Raw genomic sequence first — 13,244 nt, 5'->3', positions numbered from 1 at the left:
TCTCCACATTGGCCAGTACCTCACCACCTCCCCAAAGTGTACCTCCTCTATAAAAATCTCTCCTACCCCCTAGTTTTCATTGCATGTGAAATTATCATATAAGCTGCTTAATCGATTAGGCTATTATATGGTCACTTGAGAATCTACTTATTGATTCTTTTTTTTAAATTTTATTTTATTATGTTAATCACCATACATTACATCATTAGTTTTTGTTGTAGTGTTCCATGTGATTATGGAGGCAGAGAAGTCCCACAATGCAAGCTGGTGATAAAGTTCTGAGAACTGGAGGTCCTAGCTGAGGGCAGGAGAAGACTGGTGTTCCACCTTGGCAGTCAGGCAGAGAGATGGAATTCTTCCTTCTACCTTTGTTCTTTTCAGACCCTCAGTGGGTTGGATGATTCCCCCCCCCACCACCCCGACATTGAGGAGGGCAATGTTTTACTGAACCCACCAATTCAAATGCTAATTTCTTCCAGAAATATCCTCACAGACACACCCAGAAATAATGTTTAATCTGGATGCCCAGAGTCCCAGTCAAGTTGACCAATTAGCCATCATAGAAGGCTAGATTCCTTCCATGAAATAAAAGAAGTAGCAAATTTTACCATGATTCCCTTATTAGGCACCGGTAAGTACAGTAAAGACCCAAAAGTTTAATTCAGACCTGCAGATGGCTTTAGTTAATGACAGCACGCATCCAATTTTCCTTAAAAATGTTGGGTTGGAACAGTTCAAAAGCTGTCTTTGACCAAATACACACACACACACACACACACACACACACTTTCATTGGTTAAGGAAATAGTACCTGAAGAAGACACGTGGTGTACTGAAAATTGAGCAAAAATATTAATTTTTTTCACTTTCTAAAACAAGTGAAGGTTAAGGTTTTATTTTGTTTGATATGAGTAGGTCATCTCAAGGATGCCTCTGGTAGCAGTAGTGTTAATTTTATGCCTTATGCTTAAAAAAATCAAGACTAAACTCAGGATATTGTGCCCACTTCAGAAAGGATCCATTATAGGTTTTGACTGCAATTAAGATAATTCAGCTGTGTCTGAATAACCCTATGAAAAAACATCAGAGTTAAATGGCTAAGGTTGCAGGCAAGAATCCTCAATGGATGCTATAAAGTATGATGAAAAACAGTACATTTGCATAGTCTCAAAGATACTTGTTAATTACAGAAGAAAAACTAGTAACTCTATAGTGGGAAAACCGCCTTAACCAAGTGATCAAGGCTAACATTACCAGTAATGATACACATTGCCAATGTAGTTCTCCTGATAAGGTACACTGAGTAGGGCTCATCATCACTTCCTGGTATTCTTGCCAAATTTGCCTAGCCTACATTTAATCATGAGGAAATATCAGACAAACTTAAATTTGGAGACATTGTGCAAAATAACTGGGCAGTATTCTTAAAAGCATCAAGGTCATGAAACGCGAAGACTGAGATACTGTTATATGGGAGGAGACTAATGGAATATAACAATGAAATGTAATGTGGAATCCTGGATTGGATCCTTAACCAGAAAAAAGGACATCATTTGGACAGTTGGTGAAATTTGCATATGATCTGTTCAGGGTAGTTGATAGAACTCTATCAACATTAACTTCCTGGTTTTGGTAAGTGTGCTCTATTTATTTAAGATCTTAATATTTGATGAAGGGAAGTTAAGGATGTATCAATTTATAAGTTTCTTATAAATCTGAAATTATTTCAAAATTAAACATTAACAAAATAGGCATGGATTCAGTTTTTTTCCACATAAGAATAAATAGAACTGTAAGTGTGTCAGTTTTGTGTACATTTAGAAGTCACTGGGGAAGGGTACCTGGCTGGCTTAGTTGGTGGAACATGTGACTCTTGATGTTGTGAGCTTGAGCCCCACATTACGAGTGGAGATTACTTAAAAATAAAAATAAAAAAAAAGTTACTGGGGCTGCAAAATAAATGCATTTTGTAGGAACCAGAAGATGTAAGAAGCATTCTTTCTCATGATTTATGAACTCAGTGAAGCAGGTGCCAAGTGTTGTCTTCACCATTGTATTTCCAGTGCCTACCATGGAGCTGGCACACAGAAGAAGGTGGCCGCTGGCTGAATAAATGAGGAAATTGCACACCTTGGTGATTTCATTATGCTGTATATTCAATAAATATTTTTTGAGTCCTCACTGGGTGTCATACATTGTGCTAGGCACTGGAAACATAAAGGAGCTGCAAAACTAGAGGTGATGAGTGTACCAGAGAGATGTACATGGGAGGGGTACATGGAGTAATCCTTTCTTGAAGAAGATGCTTGAGTTTTTTTGAAGAACACCTGGTGGGGAAAGGCAATAGGAAGCCCGAATCCCAGGTAGAGGGAAAAGCATTTGCTCAGGCAGATAAGAGGTTCATTGTGACTGTTGAATACAGTTTATGAAGGACAAGGCTGGATAAGTGTATAAGAGCTGGTTTTTGAAAAAACTTCGGACTTTGTTTTATTTCTCCATTGAACTGTTCCTGGCTCCCCATTTTCTAAAGAAATTGTTTGTGACTGGTTTTCAATGGCCCAAACCAGTCAGAACTAGTGTTTGTTCAAAATTGGAAGCTGGCTTAATTATCAGAGCAGAAGGGGGGTAATAAATAGGAATGTAAAATTTGATTCCCTTCAGATGGGAATTATGCAAGTTGCAGGTGACAGACTAGCAGACTTTTTGAGAAGTCAACTTTGGGAATGGAAGTCAAACTTCAAATTGAAAAAAGAAAAGCTTATGGAGGAAAAACTAGAAATACGCATGCTTCACTGTTTGGGGGGAGATGAATGACCAGAGATAAGACAGGATTGAGTATTAGTTTGGACAGAATGTTAGAAGAGGCTGCGACAAGAAGCTGGGGTCTCCCCAATTTGGGGTGGCCTGGGGGTCATTCCGCTGTGGTACAGATGGCATAGATGCTGAGGTCCAGGTATGCCCTTCAGTTCTGCTCTGTTTTGTGACTGAGTATTTAGTTCTTGGAGAGAGAAATGAGAGGGAAGAAAAGGCACAGGAAGACAACAGATTATTTTTTTTTTCCCTTCCCTTATAGCAAAAACACCTTTAAAAAATAGGAAACTTTTTTTTTTAAGATTTTATTTATTTATTTGACAGAAGAGACACAGTGAGAGAGGGAACACAAGCAGGGGGAGTGGGAGAGGGAGAAGCAAGCCTCCCATGGAGCAGGGAGCCCGATGTGGGGCTCGATCCCAGGACCCTGAGATCATGACCTGAGCCGAAGGCAGACGCTTAACGACTGAGCCACCCAGCCGCCCCTAAATGTCAGGAAATTTAATCCTGTGTTTCAGAAATTCTCCTAAATAGCATAATTTTCATATTAACCACCTCACACTGGGAAAAGAGCACATTATATATGTGTATATATAATATGAGATATATATACACACATATATGTGCATATATATGTATATATATCCTATATATATCATCTATTTATATATATATATATATATATATATATATATATATATATATATATATATATATACACACACACACACACCAAATAGTTGGTGGTAGTTTTAATATGTTTGCTTGGAAATGGTATTTTGCTTCGTAGTGAAAATTCTTCCTTTGGGTCATGGGGAAAGAAAGCATTGATTGTTTCTTTTTACTTCATTCCACTTTGTGACATGAAGCCCATCTTGTAATTTTTCCCTCCTGATGCTGTTACCCCTCAGACAAGTACTGTTGAGGCAAAGTGAATGTTTGGAGCGGAATCTCCTTCCTGTCCTATCTCTGCATTTTAGGAAAATCCCACTTTGCTCCATTACTTTCCTTATCAGTCTCATTTGCCAAGGATGTCCTGTTTTATCAGCTTTTTTTTTTTTTTATCTCCCTCAGGTGGCTAAACCTGAATCTTTCTAAGTTTAACTTGTTAATAATGATTTCCAAGAAGCTGTAATAACAGAATGAGTTTTTGACTTACTGTTGTAAGTGTATTTTTGCCTAGGACAGACTCAGGTCCAGCCTCCAAGTTTCTGGTTAGCAATGATGATGAAAATATAATGTCCCATATTTCCTTACATTTTGTAGGCTTACAAATCCCATTTTCATACATTTGTGTGATCCTTGTGACATCTCCGTAGCAAGGCCAGGTAGGTGACGTCATCCCAGGATAGCAAATGGAAGGACCCAGGACCATGTGGCTCATAAGTAGGGGAGCTAAGCCCCAGGCCTCCAGCTCTCTCTTTAACTTTGTCTCCCTTTCCTAAGTGCTGGGATGCTTTTGAGATAATTGTTTAAACTTTGTCTCTTTCCTCCTCTTGGCTGGCACTTGGCCAAAACCATAACCTTTTCTATCATCTTAAGTTGTTTTTAAAAAGTACTGATAGGCTGATGCAATAATTAGTTCAGAGTTTTATTGTTTGACATTCAGTTACTCTTGTAGCCGCTTAGGCAAATGCCTTTGCATTTGTAGCATTAAAACGAAGGTGAAGAATATGTTTGTAACTCTGGAGAATAAAACTGGTTCGTTTATTGCCACAGTGACAGTGTCTTCAAATGAGTCTTAAGGTGGAATAATTCCCTCCTGATACCACTGACTTGTTTCCTTGTTTGCCTCTCTCCTCTTCATTTTCTATATCTCTAAAGTGGGAATGGAAACATCTACATCATAGAAGATTAGAAATAATACCTAAAGAATTTAGCAAAACCCTTAACACAACGTAGTAATGCAATAAGGTTACTTTCCTTCTCCCTTGAAAATAACTTTTGCAAGGAAGAAATTCTGAATGGGTAAAGCTGTAAAGCTGGTAGCAGGTTGGGCTCTCTAGAAAGCCGACTCAGCTGGAGATTAGCTTGTGGGGTGTTTATCAGGGAGTGCTCTTGGGGTTCACACGCATGGAGGGGAGCGGAAAGAAGCGGGACAGGGCAGAGGGAGAAGTTGACCTGTAGGCTGGCCCAGTGACAACGTTGGTCCCTTGAGCTAGAGTGACCCTTCAGAGTGGTACCAAGCGGTAGCAGGAGGACGTGGCCCTCTTACTCCCACCCGGTCCGTCACCAGATGCAGGCTACCCTGGGAGGAGGGCATGACCTTGGGCCAAGCAGCTCTCTTCAGCAGAGACCATTCCAGAAGGGGGCTGGCAGCCAAGGGCCACCTGCCCTAACGCTCTCCGCAGCTGGGAGAATAGGGCATGCGTTTCTGAAGAGGGTTTCTTGGTGTTGCAGCAGCCTCCCCCAGACGTGATGTTTACCTTGGGTCCAAATGGCAGTGGTTCAAGCAGAATGAAGGTCTGCAGTCCCTGAGAAAACGGTCCTCTTTTTTTTTTTTTTTTTTAAGATTTTATTGATTTATTTGACAGAGAGAGTGAGAGAGAGCACAAGCAAGGGAAGCAGTAGAAAGAGAGGGAGAAGCAGGCTCCCGGCCAAGCAGGGAGCCCAATGTGGGGCTCGATCCCAGGACCCTGGGATCATGACCTGAGCCGAAGGCAGACGCTTAACGACTGAGCCACCCAGGCGCCTGAGCACTGTCCTCTTAACAGTCAAGGACAGCAATACATTTTCAGGTGATCCTTGTGAAATGTCAGAAACGAATATACTTTATTCAGTGCGCTTCTGATTCCTAGTCATTCAGGCCAGAAGGGAGTCATGGGACATGTCTCAAGCCTGACCGTAGTGACTGTGGTATCGGAATGGAATCCTGCTTGTCAGCATGCCTACATTTGTGCCTCTCAGGTGTGCCTGCAGGTGTACGAGGCCTTCGGGCATGGACCATTCCAGAACGGAGCCACATCCCAAGCTCATGGCAAGTCTGAGGATGAGAAGGAGCACAGCAGTTCTTTCATTTCCTTAGTTCATTTTCAGCATCAAAGCAATATTCAGGAGCTCCCATTCCATCTCTGCCCTCACATTTCTCTTTTCTTTTCTCTTTTCTCTCTCCTCTCCCTTCTCCCCCCTCCCCTTTTCTTTTTATTATTTGAGAGAGAGGAGAGAGAGCACAAGTGGAGTGGGTGGGTGGGGGGAAGGCGCAGAGAGAGAGAGAGAGGGAGAAGCCGACTCCCCACCGAGCAGGGAGCCCGACTCCAGGCTCCATCCCAGGACCCTGGGATCATGACCTGAGCCCAAGGCAGATGCTTAAGTGACTGAGCCACCCAGGTGCCCCCCTCCCACATTTCATCTGATTTTTTTCTTCGGTCTTTCTGGGCCATCTGCTTCCACAGTCCTGCTGTCATGCGGATAGCCAGCCTGGAGTCCCTTGAGGTTAGGAATGACAACTTTGCTCCTAACCTGTGGAAGGGAAAGAGAGAGGACCTGTGGAAAGACAGTTCTGTCCTGTACTAGTGATGGTACCAATAGACATCTCCAAGTGACTTCTGTCTGCCCTCAAGCCCTATTCTAGACAGCTATAAAGAAAGAAGAGTCTTTGATTAGACTAGTATCTTGGTTTTCCCCACCATATTGTATCTTTGCCTACAGGAGGATTTTGTACATGTGCAGGAGAGGTGACCCCTTGTCTCTTTCCACAGTTCACCATTTCAAGAAATAAAGTCCCTGGGAAGAATTTCTCATTAATCTCCTTTCCCGTTTTATGTCTCTTCCAGCTCTTATCCAGGTCCTTCAGAAATCCTACTATCTCCCCTTTTCCATTTGTGCTCCCCCTACCACCAATGACACTCAAAACTGATAAACCTCAATGTAGATACATCCGTGACAAGCCAGAGCTGAACGTACAATGTGAAATGAATGTAGACACAGGCAAGAACCACTTTTAAATGTGCTCTGAGGAAGCGTTTCTTTAGCATGCCTACATGGTCAACACCTGCTTCATCACTGTCTTCTGTCACTGCTGTGCGTCAAGATTTTACAGTTGCTCACATCAACATGTTTATTTGGTTTCTGGTGCAGTCATAGCATATTTTTTGTGGCGAAAAACAGCAGTTTCATTTTTGTATTAAATAGGATTCTGTGGACTAGTCTCAGGATTTGAGGACAATAGCACCATGTTCTGTGTTGTAAATAGCTCACAAGTGACCTTTCAGACCACTACCTGTTCATGAGTCGGAGATCCTATTATTAGAAAGATGAAGCCCAAACTCTGACTTTGAGAGATGCTTTTCCTTCCTTTGTGTCACAAGGGACAAAGCATTTTCATTATTTTTTTTTACATTATGTTCCATTCATCTTCGATTGTCAGCCCATAAAGGGCAAGGGGCAGCCTTTGCCAGGGTTGAATTGTGGTGAGCAGAATCACGTAAATATTACTTTGACAATGATGATGAACTTATTATTGTCTGTGATGTAGAGCTACATGATTGACTTAAGAGTAGTTTTTTTAATCATTTTTTTCTATTTTTGCTTTTAAAAGTCATAGAACTCTGTGATTGAATTTCTCTATAGTGCTTAAAAGTTTTAAAATGTGAGTTTGTTGCTTGCATGAACAAACAGTATCATTGAAACTAAGGTATGAGTCCCTGCTTCACAGAAATATTTTGCTTTCTTTTTATCTTCATAGAAAATACTTCCAAGTCTATATGAGGATGTTTCCCACAGCCATTTAATTTCAAATAAATTGTCAATAGGTACTAAACTGATTATTATTATATAAAGGAATAACAGGAGTGATAACAGTGATAACATAAAAATCTATTTATGATATGATTTTCAAGATGATTATGCTTTACATTTAACACTTTGATCTTACGTGTGTATTTTTAAAAGACCTGAATATAACTTCAGTTTATATGCATGTTTTTTAATCCAAATAATTTTCTTTATGTAATAACAAGTGGGCAGAGATGAACACAAAACCGTATAGGAGTTTATATGTGCTGTTTAAAATTATACTCTCAAGGCTTGTGACTGAAACAATAGTATTGGACCTTTACATTTTCAGTTCTGTGAAGAGTTCATTCTCTGTGATCTTTTCTGTAGCTACTAAAGTTGTTTATAAGAAAACAAAAGCAAATCAAGGGATCAAGACAGTGTGTGGTCATGTTCAGTAGACTCCAGCATTACTGGGGGCAAAAAATGCCCCTGGAAAGTATACACTGAAGACTTTTTTATAAAGCCATAGCTTCTTTAGAATAACTGGGGACAAAGTGGATTTTCAACTATTTGTTAAAAAGACTTGTTTCATGCAAAAATCCCTGAAGGAACTTAAAGAGATTTAGTTGGAAAGTTGTATCCACAATGGAATCTAAAAATAACATAAAGTATATTTGATGGAAATGCAAGTTGAGGTTTTGTGAAAGCCTATGTTATCTTGTGAATCTTGGCTTTGCTAAACCAGTTTGCTTAGTTTATGATACATCACACGCTCCCACTACTAAACATGAGCCATTCCTTTTTTCAAATCTTTTGCTCTTTTGCCTAGAACTGCCTTTCCCTTTCGACTTTCTTTTTCATAACCCAAAGCATAAATAATACAGCATTCATCCATCCACTGACAAGTTTAGTACCCTGCAAGGTGGAGTTCCTTGTGTAACTCAAAGATTGAAAATGCCTTGCCATTTTAGAGGGTAAAGTTCAAAGTCATGCCTGAACCATATCTTGAAAAAGTGCAACTCTCTAGGGCGCCTGGGTGGCTCGGATGGTTGGGCGTCTGCCTTCGGCTCGGGTCGTGGTCCTGGAGTCTTGGGATCGAGCCCCACGTCGGCCTCCTGGCTTGGCGTGGAGCCTGCCTCTGCCTCTCCCCCTGCTCATGCTCTCTCTCTCTTTCTCTCTCTCTCTCTGTATCTCTGTGTCTGAAATGAATAAATAAACTCTTAAAAAAAAAGTGCAACTCTCTAATGTGATCTGCAGTTTAATACCTACTTTCAGGTGTTCTCGGCTGTAAGAGGTGACCCTAACATTCTGTGAATCTCTCAAACCTGGATGCTATTTTTAAGTGGCTTTATTCCATGTGTGTGTTCATTCTCCATTCCTGTACTCAGACACTCATATACTGGGTCTTGAAGGTGAATTAGAAATAGTTCATATTCTCAAGTAGACACAGATGAATAAAGTGGTATAATATTATGTGGTGCCTTACCCTCTTTGAGGTGTGGTCAGAGTACCCTTGGAGCGCAGATAAGAGAATAATTGATTCCACGTGAAGCAAGGATGGGGGAAGGAAAAGGGTAGCATCAGGAAATCAAAAGAGTTAACCTTGGCGCTAGAACTCAAACTAAGACTACTTGTAGTTCCCAGTGTCTAAGCGGTGGGTGGGCAACTCCCCAAAAGGGAATAATATGTATAAAGGCACTGAGGGCTGCAAGAGAGAGCTTGCTGTTATTTGGGGTATGACTGAGCAGAGGTTATGTTGTCTACCTCTTTTGTTTTAATAGAGGAGGCATCTGAAGCCCAGTGAGATTGAGAACTTATTAGCATGCTTTTATTTGTTTTCAAATATTATACAGCTGATGAGTAAAATCAGCATTCACCCATATAGACTGCTTGGATAAGAAATGAGATGATACACAGATATAACCCAGACAAACTGTCATCCCAGTTTCAGCAATTCCTATGAAAGCATGAGTTTTTATAGGTAATACAGTTTGGATCTTAAAATTTTGAGTACCCTCTAAAAATAGTGTTGGCAATAATAAGGAACCTGCCTCTTTAAGATAAGAGTATTTAGCAATAATGACCACACCCTCATTCATTCCCTCAGTGGTGATTTACTGAGCTCAGATTGAGTACCAAGTTCTGTACTGAATTGGGTATACAGTGAGGAGCTAAGAGCAACACAGTCCTTAAATTTGTGGAACTTAACGGTTTATTGAGGAGATATCATTCAAAAATGTGCACACATGAGTGTGGTTGGGTAGTCTATGTTGCTACGAGTGCATGTAGTTGTGATGAGGGGATGTGCATCAAGGAAGGCTGCCCTAGAAGTGACTGACCACTCAGCTCATATCTGTGGGAGGAATATGGCCTCACTTGGCAAGGAGTGAAAGGAAGAGTCTTTGCAGGAAGTCAGCCATGGGCAGAGTCCAGTGTATGATGGAGTATGGTAACCAAAGTATTGACAGAAGGTCTTTGTAACTGGAGTACAGAAAGTCAGGGTTAAGAAGGGCAGGACCTTCTAGGCTGTGGTACTGATTTCAATATTATTCTCAGAGCTCTGAGATATTTAGAAGGAGGATGACATCATATGTGCATTTTGAAATGGCCTTTTTAACTGTCATGTGAGAAGGGGATTGGGGAGGATACTGAGTATCTGAACATGGACCTGTTAGGGAGAGCATGGGAGAAGGCCAGGCAAGGCTTGGAGAGTGGTGGGAGCAGAATTATTGAGAAAAGTTGCCTTCGGGAGATACTTCCGAGTTAAGATTGTGATGTGGTGATGGATTGGATATGGGGATGAGGGGCCCAATGCATGACCCCTGAGTTCCTGGCCTTTCCAGTCGATGGATAGTGCTAGCATTCAATAGAACTGGGAACGGTGGAGGAGGATCTGGTTTGGAGACACCTAAGGATTGTATGAGCTAAATGGCAGCATGAAATAAAAGGAAAACAATTAGCCTGATCAAGCTCTTGTCCAGTACTGCACAATATGTTTAATCACCTTGAAATAGAAATCTAATGGAAGAAATATAAAAATTATCCTGATGCTACATACAGAAACAGAAAAACATGTACAAAAACAACAAAAAAAACCCACAAAACCTTAAGCCTAAAGGTGACAGAATCAAAGGTAACTAGGGGCATCGTGGACATTGTGTTGAGGAAGGACAACCAGGGAGACACCTAGAAGTCTTCACAGCGGCCCTGTGGAGGGATACAGAGAAATCCACTTAGTAATAGCAGGATAAAGCAGGACTGTCAATAGAATAATACTTTAGATTAACATTTCAGAATACGTGATTGGGAGAAAGAAAATAGCTTGATTTGGTTAGAGGATGAGGGGAGATAACGGGTTCAGCTGGAGGTATGCTAAGTCTTAGGTGCTTAGACATCTGAACAGAGATACACAAGTTGCAAGTTTGTGTCAGATTCTCAGGGCACAAATCAGAACTGGAGAGGGACTTGGCAAACCACATGTCAACAGGTGATTCTAGAAGTCTTGGAACTCTCTCCAAAGAGGAAGAATGTATATGGGTAGAAAGGAAAAAGTAGAGTTTAAATAACCGAGGTATTTATTAAATGACTAGAATGTCCCAGAGAGTGTAGAGAGTTATTTCCAAAAGGCGCCTTATTTAATCCTCTAGTACCTTTTGCAGTTCTTTTATTGTTACCCCCATTTGCCTGATGGAGGTGATGCAGATTTTGAGAGGTATCCTGACTAAAGTTACACAGCTAATAACTGGTAAGACCTGGGCTCAAACTCATGTCTCATGATGCCAAGTTTGATGCTATTGTCCTGCTCCCCAGCCTTGATGCTTCAGCATCTTGGGCATAGAATGTGGGCTGACACCAACATTTAAGAACAGGGCTAAGAAAAGGTCTGCAGAAGAAGGCTGGGGAGTATGAGAGACACGGTTCAAGAGAAGATAGACTCCTGAAAGTGATATGCGTGTGGTCACAGTGAGGGGACGGTGACTTCACGAGAGTGGTTTCAGAGCACAATGAAGGCTGGATTGAGTGGGCTGAAGAATGAAGGGAGGAAGAGGAGATGAAGTCCAGGAATGGTACTACTGTATTCAAGGAGGTGATGAGGGCTAGGAGAGGACATGCAGCCTTGGGGGTTACCAGGGCATTTACGAGTGGTCAGAGCTATATAGAGAGCTGTGTTGGGGAGTCCATGCACTTAGATCTCGAAGAGGAGCAGTGTGGAACCACTAGGCTTGTGAGCGGTCAAGGTAACTTCATGAATGTAGAAAGGCAGTTCTGGGTGCAAGCTTGCTCTGTAATCAGTCTAGTGTCTGTTCAGTTGTGATCTCTTAGAAGAAGAGGTCTCTGAAAATTATTTGAGATAATCTGTCAAGATACACAGACCTTGTATTATTTTTTGAGCGAACATCTAGCACATCAATATGAGGTCATATGGTATTTATGACTATAGTTAGAGAATGACATCATGAATTAGTGCTTGTCTAAAATGTTCTAACTTGGTTACTGTACAGTTATTTGCATCCATCTCATGTACTGTGGGTTATATTTTCTGTCCTGTGTTTTGATCTCTACTGTTAATTTTGTTTTGAGATTATCAAAGGGCTCCCATTTTTTATCAGCATGTCCTGATTTTTGACAGATTCATGTGTTTCTTCAAGCTTTTAAAATACATTCACAACAGTAGCAATAATTTATTTTGGGGATTGGGGGTGTATCTAAACCTCACTATCTGAGACAGAATTATAAAATTCACTTCCAAAATTTTGGTCTTTTAAAAATCGCTCAAAGCGTTTACTATCATTTTTTTTTTAATGTGAATTGCAAGTTGATTACAGTGCACTGTATTGAGCCAGAGATGTCTCTTCTTTTTTCATGTATTGAGGTGCATTTTTGTTATTTCTCCATCCTTGTCTCTTTTTTGACTCAGGCATTACTCCCCTGGGGAGAATTATTGTGCTTCGTTCTCTCTGTAACTCCTCGAGTTACCCAGACATGACTAACCTATCCACACTTTCTCTGGTATTAACATCCTGTCCTGCCCAGCCCTGTGAAATGTTTCAGAAACCAGCCAGTCTATAACCACTAGCTAAGGCTGAATGGTGACACCCTACCCACACCCCTGGACGCACACACCCTATTCCGAGAGTTAAGGCATATGGGAATTGGCATGGTGGCTGTGTGTTTAGTCCTAGGGGAGGAGTCTAGTCATGACCAAATAAAATGTTACTATTGATTACTACTCAAGAAGACTGCTTTTATGCCACATACTTGGCTAAGCCCTGGGGACATATTAGCAAGTAAATAGATGCAGTCTCTTCTCTTGAGGAGCTTACAGTCTAGGAAAAAAGAAATCTCCTTCAAGCAACATTAATAGAAAAGTATACCAAGCTAAACAGCAAGTAAGATATGTATTCATCATTTGTTAGTGAACACATATTTATTGAGTAACTACGGTGGGCAAGGAATCTGGATGAAGAGTGAATATAGCAGTAAGTGACCCAGGCTCGTCAGGAAATAATCTTGTCACATAGATTATTGAGTAATACTCTTGGTATTTTGTATTATTTTAGTAAATTCCGTATCTTTAGAATTCATATTTATAACACTTATTTGACCCAGAAGTTGGCAAAGTATATAAACTATACATATATATATAAACTAGATTGACTCTCTTCAAAAATCTGTAAAATTTAAATATGACAGCAGGTTTTAGCTCTCAAAGTGTA

The 13,244-nt window shown here is 40.7% G+C and overlaps 1 protein-coding gene across 10 annotated transcripts in view; it reads left to right on the top strand.

Annotated features, from left to right (window-relative positions):
• The window catches only part of DOCK4 (dedicator of cytokinesis 4), a 428,555-nt gene that overhangs the window by 178,543 nt on the left and 236,768 nt on the right, over nt 1–13,244 (top strand). The gene's annotated exons all lie outside the window — the stretch shown is intronic.

This window comes from Zalophus californianus, chromosome 12 (assembly GCF_009762305.2).
Source record: "Zalophus californianus isolate mZalCal1 chromosome 12, mZalCal1.pri.v2, whole genome shotgun sequence".
Taxonomy (NCBI): Eukaryota; Metazoa; Chordata; class Mammalia; order Carnivora; family Otariidae; genus Zalophus; species Zalophus californianus.
This window is presented reverse-complemented; position numbering and strand designations above follow the sequence as displayed.